The sequence below is a fragment of the Sander lucioperca genome, chromosome 4, assembly GCF_008315115.2.
Source record: "Sander lucioperca isolate FBNREF2018 chromosome 4, SLUC_FBN_1.2, whole genome shotgun sequence".
Classification (NCBI taxonomy): domain Eukaryota; kingdom Metazoa; phylum Chordata; class Actinopteri; order Perciformes; family Percidae; genus Sander; species Sander lucioperca.
Window position 1 is genome coordinate 19,941,455 of NC_050176.1, and position 13,093 is coordinate 19,954,547.

General features: G+C 40.5%; 1 protein-coding gene across 2 annotated transcripts in view; it reads right to left on the bottom strand.

Moving 5' to 3' along the window:
* The window catches only part of trim2a (tripartite motif containing 2a), a 39,826-nt gene extending 27,018 nt beyond the window's left edge, over positions 1-12,808 (bottom strand). Inside the window, exons 1-2 of one of the 2 annotated variants that reach the window (XM_036000945.1) lie at positions 12,701-12,808; positions 11,872-11,971 (exon numbers count right to left, since the gene is read on the bottom strand). The gene's annotated coding sequence lies outside the window, so the exon portion shown is untranslated. Of the gene's footprint in view, positions 1-7,057; positions 7,288-11,871; positions 11,972-12,700 lie in introns of those variants that run through there. The other variant, XM_031302280.2, reaches the window with a different exon arrangement.
* Positions 12,809-13,093: the final 285 nt, after the last annotated feature.

Sequence of the window (13,093 nt, forward strand, 5' to 3'; positions counted from 1 at the left end):
ATGGAGGCGCAATATGGCTGAGCGACTCGCTCGTATGTATTCTGAATGATTCTAAATGTCAGATTCTACGCTTACGAGAATACTTTGATTAGTTAGTGGAAGTAATTACACATGAATGAGCACATATATGTGAAAAAACAAAGGGGTTTTTGCTAAGAATCAACCCCAAAAATTACACAATGTAGGTTTAACAAATTTCTCCAAAGTTAATTGTAGTTTAAAAGGCAAGAACTTTGCCATCATAAAACAGTCTTAGCAAAATGGTGTGCGTCCGAGTAAGTTCTTGACCTTGAAAACAGCAGTTGAGCAAACAATCAATAGTTGTTCCAGTGATTTTAATCATATAACATGGAGATTTTATTGGAGCAAAGGACTTATGTGCTCGTAGAAAATAAAGAGATTTGAACATCTGCAACAGTTTGCTGATGAAGATACTGTGAAATGGTCAAAAGCTCCAGAACTTTCTAAACTGGCAAAATCGTAATTAAACTCCAGAAAGAATAAGTAAACAAGACAACTTATCGGATTGGAAATGTTGATACTCTGCGCTACAGACAGATTTTGCCCAGTACCAAAAAAAATACTGAAGTTTGATACCTGTGCCTTTTTTGTAAGTGATTAGTATCTCATTACTGAATGTGTGTAAACCTTAGTCCCAATATCCCAAAACATGATAGCAAAATTAGCATCCCGTTGTGACACCTGCCCTCCCTTCATTGTTACCACATTGTTATATAGGCTACTATACTATATAATACTTCCATCTTGGCAGAGAAACATTGCTGGTTACTCAATAACAAAATCACTCAATCTGTCTTTTCAGACCACACACACACACACACACACACACACACACACACACACACACACACACACACACACACACACACACACACACCTAGAGAGTTTCCCCATTTCTTGAAAGCTTTATCTTATTAGCAGGCCACAAACTGTGTTTGTAGTAATTATCCAAATGCATCTGTTCCCCTGTACATCCACTCCCACTTAACTGAATTACTTAGAACATGGCTCTGTGCATACACAGGGATATGATTCAATTCTCTTTCAACTTAGTTTTATATAAAGAAGACTGACTGTTATTTGTGTAACAAAGTAAAGGACACCAGCTGAATATATCTCCTAAAGATCCAGAATTTAAATCCACAACAAACTACACATTTAGGAGCTCCAAAAATATACTGTACATACAATTTACAACACAACTATAAAACAAATTAATAATGCCATTTTGATCCCTGAGAGCATGAATAAAAGAATAGGAAGAATAAGAAAAAACATGTGAAAAGTACAGAAAACTTAATAGAAATGTTGAATTGTTTCCAAGTGCCTAAATGTGACATGGCTCGGGACATTTTATGCTAAAACAACAACAAACCAGATGCTCAGGACATCGTGTATCAGTACCAGTTTGAATGTCGAAAGATAACTAAAGGGAGGCCAATGATCAGCTGTAGCTCAGTGTGTAGAACATTAGATATTAAGCAACAAAGGCAAAACAAGAGTATACCAGATTGTTGGTGTTATTTGACTACTGCTTCTCTCATTCCCTGGAGCAGAGAAAACAAAGACAAACTGCTCGACCAAGATGCAAAAGAACAGACGGAGAGAGAAGACAGAATAATCTGAAATGCAAACAGTCAGTCTTAATGACAAACAGAGGTGAGCGTGGACACAAACACACCGTGCACAATTATTGGTGGCTATGAACTTCCCATTTTTGTCTTCCTGTTTTTTAACTCTACCTTTTCATCTCAAATAAAACCAAGTAGCTGAAACAAGTCATAAAAAATTGGCACCATCAGTCCATTTGTTATGCTTATGGTAATTGTTTGGGTGGGTAATGTTCTTTTTGTGCAGCGCTGATATCCCCTGCTGGCTGGAGCATGACATGCACTTTTACATTATGATGGTGCTTGTTAGAGAATGCAGAATACAGCACAAGTTCACACAGCCAAAGCTGTGATTGTGAGCACAGGAAGTGTTTGTAGCTACAGGAAAAGGAAGTCTGAAGGTTGTTTCCACTTAAAGATATCACAGCTCTTAAGCCCCTTGCACACTGCCTGCGTGGCGAGAGCGTATCAGCTGCGTGGCATGTCCGTTTTTATTTCGGCTCCCATGTTAAAGATACAGTAGGTAAGACTTATAAAACTAACTTTCTGTCATATTTGCTGAAACTGACCCTATGTTCGAGTAGAACTACATGAAGCAGGTAATTAAAAAAAATCCAGCTCCTCTGGCACCACCTACAGCCTGTAGTGTGATTTGCAAAAATCCCCCCCGGGCTTTTTGGGCTTTAGCGGAAAGGGGGGAGGGACTGAGAAGTTGTCGATGTTCAAATATTTTGGCTAAGTCCTGGATCTTCGCAATCCTACCTACGGCACCTTTAACAGGTTAGACCCTGCCTGGGGGACACACACGTCCGGCTCATGCCGCGCCGAAAATGTGTGCATGCTAGAAATAGGACCAACGCCTATTTTTCACGCAAGCGTGTTGGAAGCGTTTCCAGGCAAAATAGAATAGGAAAAAAATGTTTTATATGTAATTTTGACATTAATACATTTAATAAATGACATTTTGATGTTTGAAAGTCTCTAGGTTTTGACATAAATGCAGATATAAATGTAATTTAAAAAAATAATAACAAATAATTATGGATTTTCAAATATTGCACCTGTCAATACAGAACGAAATATTCTGTGGCCTATTTTGCCGTCAATACTGCCGACGTTGTCTTTGCTGTAATCAAATCATATATTTATGTTTATGGGAAACATACATGTGTACAGACAAGGCTAGCAGTAGCAGCGCCGCGTCAGACACGTTTCTGGTGTACAAAGACATAGAAAACGCCACGCAGCCGCCACGCAACTGACACGCAACAGAAACGCCGCGCTCACACCACGCAGCGAGTGTGCAGGAGGGCTTACAGCTGAAAATAGCAATGAAGACAAAAAGTAAAACAAGAGAATAAACACTAACATTGTAAATATAATGCAAGTGACCTTTTGGCTTAATACCACATGCATTGTGGCACTCTGGTGTTTTTATGAGACTTGTGAGCTTTGCTACAGTTTGTACAGCATCCACTGATTAAACAGCTGTCTCAGTGATGACGTGACCAGTACTGAAGTGCCTCTTGTTACGGTTGTCTTTTGCTGTAAATGTTGCGACCCTTCACACACAAACACACTGTGACTGCTCCAAATCCTTTACACTTAGAGCTACTACTCAGTCAAGGGTCACTAAACTGGCTGATGGCCAATGCTCATCAATTAGCTCTAACCAGGCATAGGTACAAGCCCATTGATCCTAGGAGGTTAAAGGGTGACAAGGCAGTAAGCCTGCAGGGCCATCAGTCCCCGTACAAGCTGAAGGAAAACATCAATACCACCACCAGTCGACATTCGCAATGGAAAACGACGCCTGTCTTTATCTGGGTAATCAAATGCTCACGGCCACCAAATCTTCATGAAATCATACACTCAGTTAGCAATTTGTTTGGTACATCTGTACAATCTAATACAACAGTAGTCCTGGAATAAATCTGACCTGGGACTATAGCATTGCTTGACATTTTGTGCTGACATAGTCTCGTTTTGCCAGACCATCTACACGCTGTGGAGCGGAGGAAGGTCTGGCTAGTCCACATAGCATTCCAGGATGGGAGAAAAACATGCTCTGGTTTATTGGCATTTATTTAAACCAATCACAATCGTCATGGGCGGTGCTAAGCTCCGCACGGAGCCGCTGTAAAATAATCGTGCAAGAAAAAACTTGGACAGACGGACATACAGACAGACAGACACACACACAGAGTGTATTGCATGTGGCTCCAATATATTTTGAAAGGACAATGGCCAATGGGGAAACACCAACCCTTATGTCATCACACTCACTCAGACCAATAGTGGAAATTCATCACTTAGTCACAGAGCGACAAAGTTTTCGAGGTCCTAGGTCCACCCAAAAACTGATAACTCAGTGTATAAATATGCAATCAACTAACAGCGTGGATCTACTGTACAAGCAGTTAGTCTTCAGCCTTGATGTATGACATGTAATGCATTGTGACAAATCAGCCAACTATTACATGCAACAGTGAGGTTAGGTTCACATGCATTACTCCAGTGCACCGAGTCTTCTTGATTAGCATGAGAATAGCCCCACAGTTGCAGCGCTGCAGCTGCAGCGCAGTGTACTGCAGTGGTGGGAGAGTTATGCAGCCTGTACTGCATCACTCTCTACTTCCTGTTCCCAGAATCACTTACTGCATCCAAGCACCTCTAATGTCACAATGACTAAAACAACTAGGGATCAGACATCAAAGGAGGAGAAACACACTCTCACACACAGAGATAGAGGCAGACAGAGAGAGCAGGCAAATGTAACGGGACGTTAATCCACTTTTAGTTTATCTACGAGGATCAATGGAGCCATCTAATGACATGAATATGGCTCGGTGAAGTGCTACTGAAACAATGTTATATAAAGACAAAGTGATGTAACAGTAGTGCGGTTAAACAATATCTTTATCGAGTAATGTATAAAGAATTGTTCCTGTCAATTAATCACTGTAATTGAATAATTATTCAGTCTAAAAAAATTTCAAATTCATTTCAAATTTTTACAGTTTAAATGTTTTCACTTGATAAATGTGTTCAAGTAGAATGTTAAAGGAACATTTTGGGTAATGTGTTAGAAGTTAGATGAGAAGGTAAGGTACCACTCTCATATCTAACTCTGGAGCTAGAACCAGGAGTGGATTAGTCTACCCTAGCAGAAAGACTGAAAGGGAAAAAGCACTTAAACCACATATTTGTCATTTTTACATTACTGTTTGTGTATGAATTGAACAAACAAGATACAAAGTGTTAACTAGTGACCTTAAGGCCCTGATACACCAACCCGACAGCCAACCGTCAGGAGGAAAGGCAGTCGGACTGATCAGTCTCCCCGAGTTGGTCAAAAAAGTGCCTCGGAACACTCCAAAGCAACGCCGACTTCAGCGTACGTTCTGCGCGTGCGCGAGACGTAATACGTCTCCATAAAAGCAGGCGGCGCTAATCTGTATTGCTGCCCAAAAAATGAAAACCGGCAGCTGATTAGATGGCCGCGTCACGTGGGTCTGACTGCTCCCGGATTTTACAACCGAGCTTAATAGCGGCTCGTTCAGAATACGATCTCATATTTTACGAAGATAGTTCACTGAAACGTGTTTCTGAAAACATTTTAAGGGAGAAATAGGCCATGCAGTTGCTGAATCTGTCTTCATTTCAGATCGACAAAGGTCAGTTTAAAAGATTTTCGTCAGATGTTGAGAGGCTGTTCGTGACGCTAACATAAGTGCACTGATTCGGTAGTCAAGGGCTAGCACTCCACCAATCAGATTGGTCATTGAGTCCGACTGCCCGCCCTCCGACCCAGCAAGTCAGGTCGGCCAAAATGAAGGCTGACGGCCCCTCCGACGGACGACGGCACGGAACACACCGAACAGACTCGAGTCACTGACCTCGTCAGACTGTCCGACGGTCGATTATTGGGTTGGTGTGTCAGGGCCTTAAGAGTTGCTGGTAGGAAGATTCTTGAATGTCTGAGAGAGGCAAACTGTTTCTAGCTTGATGCTCAGTTAAGCTAGTCTGGTTCTCTCCAAAAGTAAAAAAAAAAAGAAAGAAAAAAAAGCACCTCTAAATCTTAGACATCTTGTCTGTACAGGCATACGGATATCGATCTTAAGTGTATTCCGCAAATTTCTAATTATTCCTTTAAACAGCTTTTTAAAGCAGAGGTTCCCAAACCATGCTCTCTTTTTTTAGAAGCTGAAACAATTTCATGCCCCGATGAACTGGATTCTTATCAAACAGTAACAATACTGCAGAAACTAATAACAAAACGAGATGAAAGTCATTGAATTAACATGAACTGCATGCTTCTTTTGAGGAATGTTTCTGGCTTGCAAATGAAAAAAGTTGCAAGTTAAACTGCCCGAGTCCTTACACACAAACACAAGGCTCTACTTCTACTGTCGACCGTGAAGTTGAAGGAAGGTGGACCTTTACATGTTTGATTCATGAGCATCACCTGGTTTTCTTCTCTTCCCCTGTCAAGTCTGTTCATCTTGTATTTTACATGTTGTTTTTCTTTCTGAATAAATCTTGTTCAGCCTGAATAGTGCTAGCCTTGGTAGCATCAGATCTTGTTTCTATATTGTTCCCAAATAAATCAGATATTTTGACTGGTTGTACCAGGGAAAAGCACAGGTGGTAACAAACAATAATAATTATGCCTCTTTTCCAGCAATTATTGCAGCTGAAATGAACAAATTATCATTCATTATTTGTGCTGTGAAGAAGCTATATTCAACTTTAGTATCAAATCTAATTGCACATACTGTAGGCTACTCATAAGTTCAACTACAAGTCATTAAATCATCACTAAGAGCTAAATATGCAACAAAACACACAACAGCAGCTACTTCCACCTAATGCACACATGGAGCTTAAGTCTTTTAATATTCTGACAGTTAACCTGAATATTTATTAATACTGAGTCTATGCACACGGAACTATGTACATAAAACATAAAACCACCAAGCCAAGTTAGATACACAAGATCATGTTTGATATAACTCAGCAAGTGCAGGCTCAGAAATCCATTCAAGTTTTAACAGATTTAAGACACACACACACACACACACACACACACACACACACACACACACACACACACACACACACACAGCTTGCTGCTTGTCATGCTGCAGACCTGTACTGGCAATGTACCTGCTGTTGCTGTAAATGGATTATTGAACACATAAATTAGCACACCATACAGGCAGTGTCGCACTTTACACGCTTTGATGCATATTCAATGTTAATCCAAAAAATTGAATTCTGCATTTTTAAAAGCGTCTTTCTTCTTCTGCTTCTAAGTCTCACATAGAATCAAGTGGGACAAAGTGTGGACATTCATCCAATCTCTATAAATCTCAGCTCACGTTTTCTAGAGAAAGACTCGTAGTAAGTTCCGATTCACTCACCTAAATGTTATCTTTCCTGCGGGACGGTGTGGAAACTAATGACGCATGCGGATGTAGATGACAGCCGGGGATCCTTACTGGACTTTTCAGTTGAAGTGCTGCGTTTGTCTCTTCCTCCACCGTGCTGTCTGCTGCTCTGCATACAAGAGCTGCAGCTAAACTAAGCGCCGCTTCCACTCACTTCCATCTCACTTATTAAAGGGATCCATCCGCCGACAATAAAAGCGAAAGGCAACCGCTGCCGGATGCAGTCAGTAGTCAGAGCTAATCCAGTCCCGGGAAAAAAAAGAAAAAAGAACTTCATCAATATTACATTCACGTGTTAAAATAGCCTTCGTATCCATGCATTATTTCGGTTTTTCCCTTCAGGGGTTATACAGGCAGTTTGTGTCCTGTCATATGTGAGCTTGGCTAGAAAAAAAAATAGCAATCCATATCAAGTTATATTATTCTTTCTCTGGATCATTATTTTGAGTAGGCCTACGTGTCTGAAATGTTGTATATTTGAGTGTTTGTTTTGTTTCCAATAAAGTGGTGAAAAATAAAAAAAAATATATTTAAGGAATAGGAGAATGTTTCCTTGTTATATCCTACAGCCTATAGAGATTTTAATTGATTTTTACATGACAAGTGTGTCGGTTTCTTAGGACAAGAAAAGATCATTTACTTATGCCTTGTGACCACTAAACAAATGTTTAAAAATAAGTGGGAGTTCACTGATGAGGACATATTAGTAATTTATATTTGTATTATATTATATTTATAATTTATATTTGTGTTAACCCATGCACTTAAACACTCATAGCCAACACACACTAACACAATATACTGTAGCTTCACTGGATTTCACTGCAGTCAGATACAACTATACAGAAATGTATGTTCTGTGTTCATTTCTTCATCATTTAGTAGGTTTACCATTAAGGCGGTTCAACAGTGTGTGTGTGTGTGTGTGTGTGTGTGTGTGTGTGTGTGTGTGTGTGTGTGTGTGTGTGTGTGTGTGTGTGTATCTCTATTACGTTAGGGAAATTAGATTAGGTTTTTTGGAGGTTGCACTGGCCAGTTTTGATTATTGTTACTGTAAATTACGGCTATGCCTACGATTAGGTAATTTGTGGTGATTTTCTCTATTTAACAAGAACAAATTCAGTGAATTGTTTGTTTTTATTTCACAACATGACCATGTCATATGCACATCTAGTTATCATAATCATCATATTTAATAACATTACAATCAAGAGGCTTTTTCTGAGGCTTTGCCTAATTGTGCTGTTACGATAGTTAGCATGCTTAGTCACATAAGATCTTTTATCTATTTCTCACCACTGATGATCGGCCTTTTGTTCACCTCTGACCTCTTGTCTGTTGATCTTTACCTCTCACCTCTTTAGCCAGGCTAGCTGTTTCCAGTCTTTGTGCTAAGCTAAGCTAACCTACTGCCGGCTATGGCCTAATATCTAACAGACAAGTGTAGTCTTATCTAATTCTTATCCAGAAAGCAAATAAGCGTACTTTTGCTTTAAGGAAGTGCACCTAGTTACATTCCACCTCTGAGAACAGATGCATTGTGTAGATAAGTACATTTCAAAAACTAGAACTACTATTATCAATCTAAGTATCTATATAACCAAGAACTAAAAAGAAGAGAAGTAGAGCAGCACCGGCTCTACCTCTGATGGGACATCCCAGCACCAGTATAGTAACTGTGGTTTCCTGTCAATCCCTATCCTTTCTTATGAAGGAGGCTGTTGCCATGACAACCCTACATTATGCAGCAGTCCATGAAAGACTCTTTTCAGATTAAAAAAGAAAAGAAAGACAGAAACAAGTTATTTGCATTCCTTTTCCATTAAAGATTTTGTGTGATAGAAAAAAGGCGGTATGAGGTTCATTGTCTGGATGTGTGGGGGAGGGAGGGGGGGTGATCTTGATGCATCTGAACGCCTCACAACTATTTTAGAAAACTAATGCGCTGTGTGTGTCTCAGTCAAAGGCCACCTGCTTAGCATGCAGTGCACAATCGCAGGCTCGGTGCAAATATTTCTGTTTGTTTCAGCATCCCACCTCTGTGTTTTTTTATTTTTTATAACTTAACAGGTAGCCTACAGTAACTGCTTTAAAACTCAAACTTCAAGTCCATTCAAACAGTGTAGATCCACACCAGCAGATTGCACAAACACAAGAAATTAAACTGTGAAATACTCATTCTTTAACTTTGAATTGTGAGGGTGAAAAAAATCCAGACATTCTTGCCTTGAGTGATTTTGATAAAAAATCAAATCGTAGCACCAAAGGAGCAACATGTAACAGTCAATACATCTTGCAGCACAATGTTCCGCAAATGTCTGTTGACCCTGTAAACGCAGCTACAGTCTATACTGCAGAATTAAACCAGAATATTCAGACAGTCAGAGTTTGACCATAATTTCATGATCCTGCTGTGGTCACCGCTGCCTGCACCTGCTGCTGCCATTACTCCAGCAGAGCATGGCGGGATTAGTCCTGTGAATGGCTGCTGAATAATTGAGCAACTTCTTTTGTCTTCATTCACGCTGTTTGAAATGAACATATGTTGAGGACCAAATTGCAATGAAAGTTTGATGAGGAAATGGTAATTAGGGGGGATTTCATAGAGTGAAACAGTTATTAAGGAAGGCTGTTGTTAAATGTACCGTATCATCTAAGTGAAGTGACTGTACAGTAACCAGGAGAAACAACAAATCTGACTCTGCCCTTTTTGGGGGGGATTAGGCTAACTCTACTCTTAAAGGTGCAGTAGGTAAGATTTATAAAACTAACTTTCTGTCATATTTGCTGAAACTGACCCTATGTTCAAGTAGAACTACATGAAGCAGGTAATTTAAAAAAAAATATCTGGCTCCTCTGGCACCACCTACAGCCTGTAGTGTGATTTGCAAAAATCCACCGCTCCCTGTTCAGATGCACCAGTCAGGGCCAGGGGGGGGTGTCTAACTGCGTGTCAATCACTGCTCATGCACACGCATTCATTTTCCCTTGTGGGGGGAGGGGCTTAGGAGACCGTTTTGGGCTTTAGCGGAAACGGGGGAGGGACTGAGAAGTTGTTGTTGTTCAAATTTTTTGGCTAAGTCCTGGATCTTTCCAATCCTACCTACAGCACCTTTAATGGGCAGTGTTATGTTATTCCTGCTGTGATGCTAGATGGCAGAAGCAGCCGCCAAGCCAGGAGGGGATTTTTTTGTGTACCACAATCTTTATGGTATGGGACTTAATATTAAACACGTTTAACTTTTATTAATAATTGTCGTGTCTAAGAAGCTTTCAATGAAAAACAACCGAAGAAAAAAATCATGTAAATTTAGCCTCAAATCCACAAACTGACAGGAGTTGAGTTTTAATGTAGCTTTGATAAAATGCTTTCAGAGACCATTTTTGATGCAGTAAGTGGTACTTTAATAATTAACTTTAACTTTCATAGCAGCAATGGTAATGTGTGGACTGAACCAACAATACCTGTTTGACTGTAAATCTAAATATTATTCAACCAACGATTATTCTCATTGCCACATAATCTGCTGATTATATCCTGAATAACCAATCAAATGGGGGGGGACGACTACTCTCTGCTAGGGGTGGGGGGAAATATCGATACGGCATAGTACCGCGATATTCTTTGTGGCAACACTGTATCGATACACAGACGCCAAGTATCGATCTATTATAATATTATATGTTGGTCAGTTTGTCTGCTTGACAATCCCATCTTGCAGCAATAAAATAGAGGTGAGATGAACAAACAGAGAAATGTTAGCCTAGAAATCTAGACGCACCCTAGCCGCAGCAAATGTAATTTTCAGCCAGGGTCAGTCTAGCAACTCTCCGTTGGCTTGCGAGCTGGAAAAACCAAACTCTAGTCAGGCCAATCACATCGTGTATAGAGTCGGTGGGTGGGCTTAACATAAGGACGGCAGAGTTGCGACAGTTCCGCGTGAATTCCCTGCTACTTGAAAACAAAGAAGATGGCTGCTGCTGCTGGTGAACAGCGGACCGTCGAATCGACTTTGGCCGCAACTCTGGAAGACTTGGAGTTAAGCTTTTCTTTGAGAAAAGAACAAAGAACGGCACTGAAGTCATTCTTAAAAAAGAAAGATGTGTTTGGAGTTTGCCGACCGGATACGGCAAAAGTTTAATCTATCAACTAGCGTTGCTCTGGTTGGTTGTAGCGCTATCCTATTGCGTGCAGAGGGAGTTTGAAAGACAACTGTTTATCCTGCCCCTCGGATTGAGCCCTGCTAATGGTGTGTTCCCAGACCCAACATCTTGATGTGGGTCTGGCTTGTTGACAACAGATGTTGACAAAGTTTCTTTTGGGGGACATCATTTGAAATTGGAAAAAAATTTGAAGTTGGAAAAAAGGTAATAAATTGCAATATATTGCAATATGTTTAAAATCGCAATAATATTGTATCGTGACACGAGTATCGTGATGATATCGTATCGTGAGGCCTCTGGTGATTCCCACCGCTACTCTCTACCACCACCAATGTGTGGCGCCCACACAGACACAAGGAGAACATGCAAACTCCACACAGAAAGGCCTGGGACGACCAGGGTTCGAACCCGGTACCTTCAGTGCAAACCATTGGGCTGTCGTGCTGCCTCCTTTGCTGCCATTTGTCAAGCCGGGAGCAGAAAAAGTTTTCATGATTATTTGATTATCGTTTCAGCTCTAAAGAGACATTTGACTGTAACCCAATGTGTAGAAGCAGTGTCCACACAAAAAAAGGGATGCACATGAATGCAGTCTGTAAAACACTACAGTGTGTGTGTCTCACCCCATGTCTATTTCCTCCAGTTTGCTCTCCCTGTCTCGTCTCGTCTCTCTCTCTGCGTCTACGGGGTCAGTTAAGTGGCTTGACTAGCAACCACGTGTTCCTGTCATGTAGATCTGAAGACAGAAGGAAAAGGGAACGTTAGCTTTTCTCCACCACACACTGACAAAATATTGACAATTAGTTTTGTCCCTGAATTCTTATAAAAAAAGACACCCTGAGCATTTCAAAGTGCATATTTTTATCGGATGGTTTTCTTGCTGTACAGTCTGGACAGTCCTCTACAAAGAGGGTGTTGTATCTCGATTGGCTGCTAATCTCAGTGGTCTCACACAGATAATCCCTGTATCTGTGGTAGAGTGAGTCTAAATCCCAGCATGTTGGCATTACATATATGTGGAAATAGTGTATTTGTTAAAGGTCAGGAGTGATTCGGTGCGACACTGTGTCCTTTTAAAGTGACAGGGAGTAAGATTATCAAAGGGACACTGGACTAAAACTCTTAGTAGACTGTCACCTGGTGTTACAGAGCAAACCGTCTCTGAAGAATGAACTCACATGAACTCAAGACTGCATGATAAAAACTTTGCTATAAAAAGGTCACAGCCTCATTTTTTGCAGCATATTTTATTTTCATTTTACAATTCCGTGTTTTGGTTGTCAATGCTTGATGTCAGATTCAATTGACTGCAAACATATCAACATTCAGATTTGGATCATTTGAAATTGACCAGAAGAAGATGTTGTTTTTTATTTCTAACCCCCAGCAACGACTGCTGCAGTAAATGTGCACTGAAAATGGCTCATAAAACAAACAGAAGTTATGACTCACTCTCTCTAGGGATGCTGTTGCTGTGAACGCCTTCCTGTCCAGCTTGTTGTCTGATCCCTGCTGTCTGTTTCGTGACGTACTTGCCGAGCAGCATAACATCCCCCAGCTGCTCTTTTCATCAATCAAAAAAAAAAAAAATCCAAAACAAGAGCCGTGGCTGCAGCAGTGTCAGAGTGAAAGTAAAGATTCTACTCCTCGGGTGTTAGGTTGAGCTGCAGGATAAAGAGGGATTGAGAGGAGCATAATCCCTCACACATGGTTACAGCAACTTTGATCTGGAGATAAACGTGCCAAGTCGCGACATCTTATGCTATTTACCCCTATGGAATGTCTTTGTAAACAACCTATGTAGTTCTCATATTATTTTACCTTTTGTATTTGTACTCTGCTGAT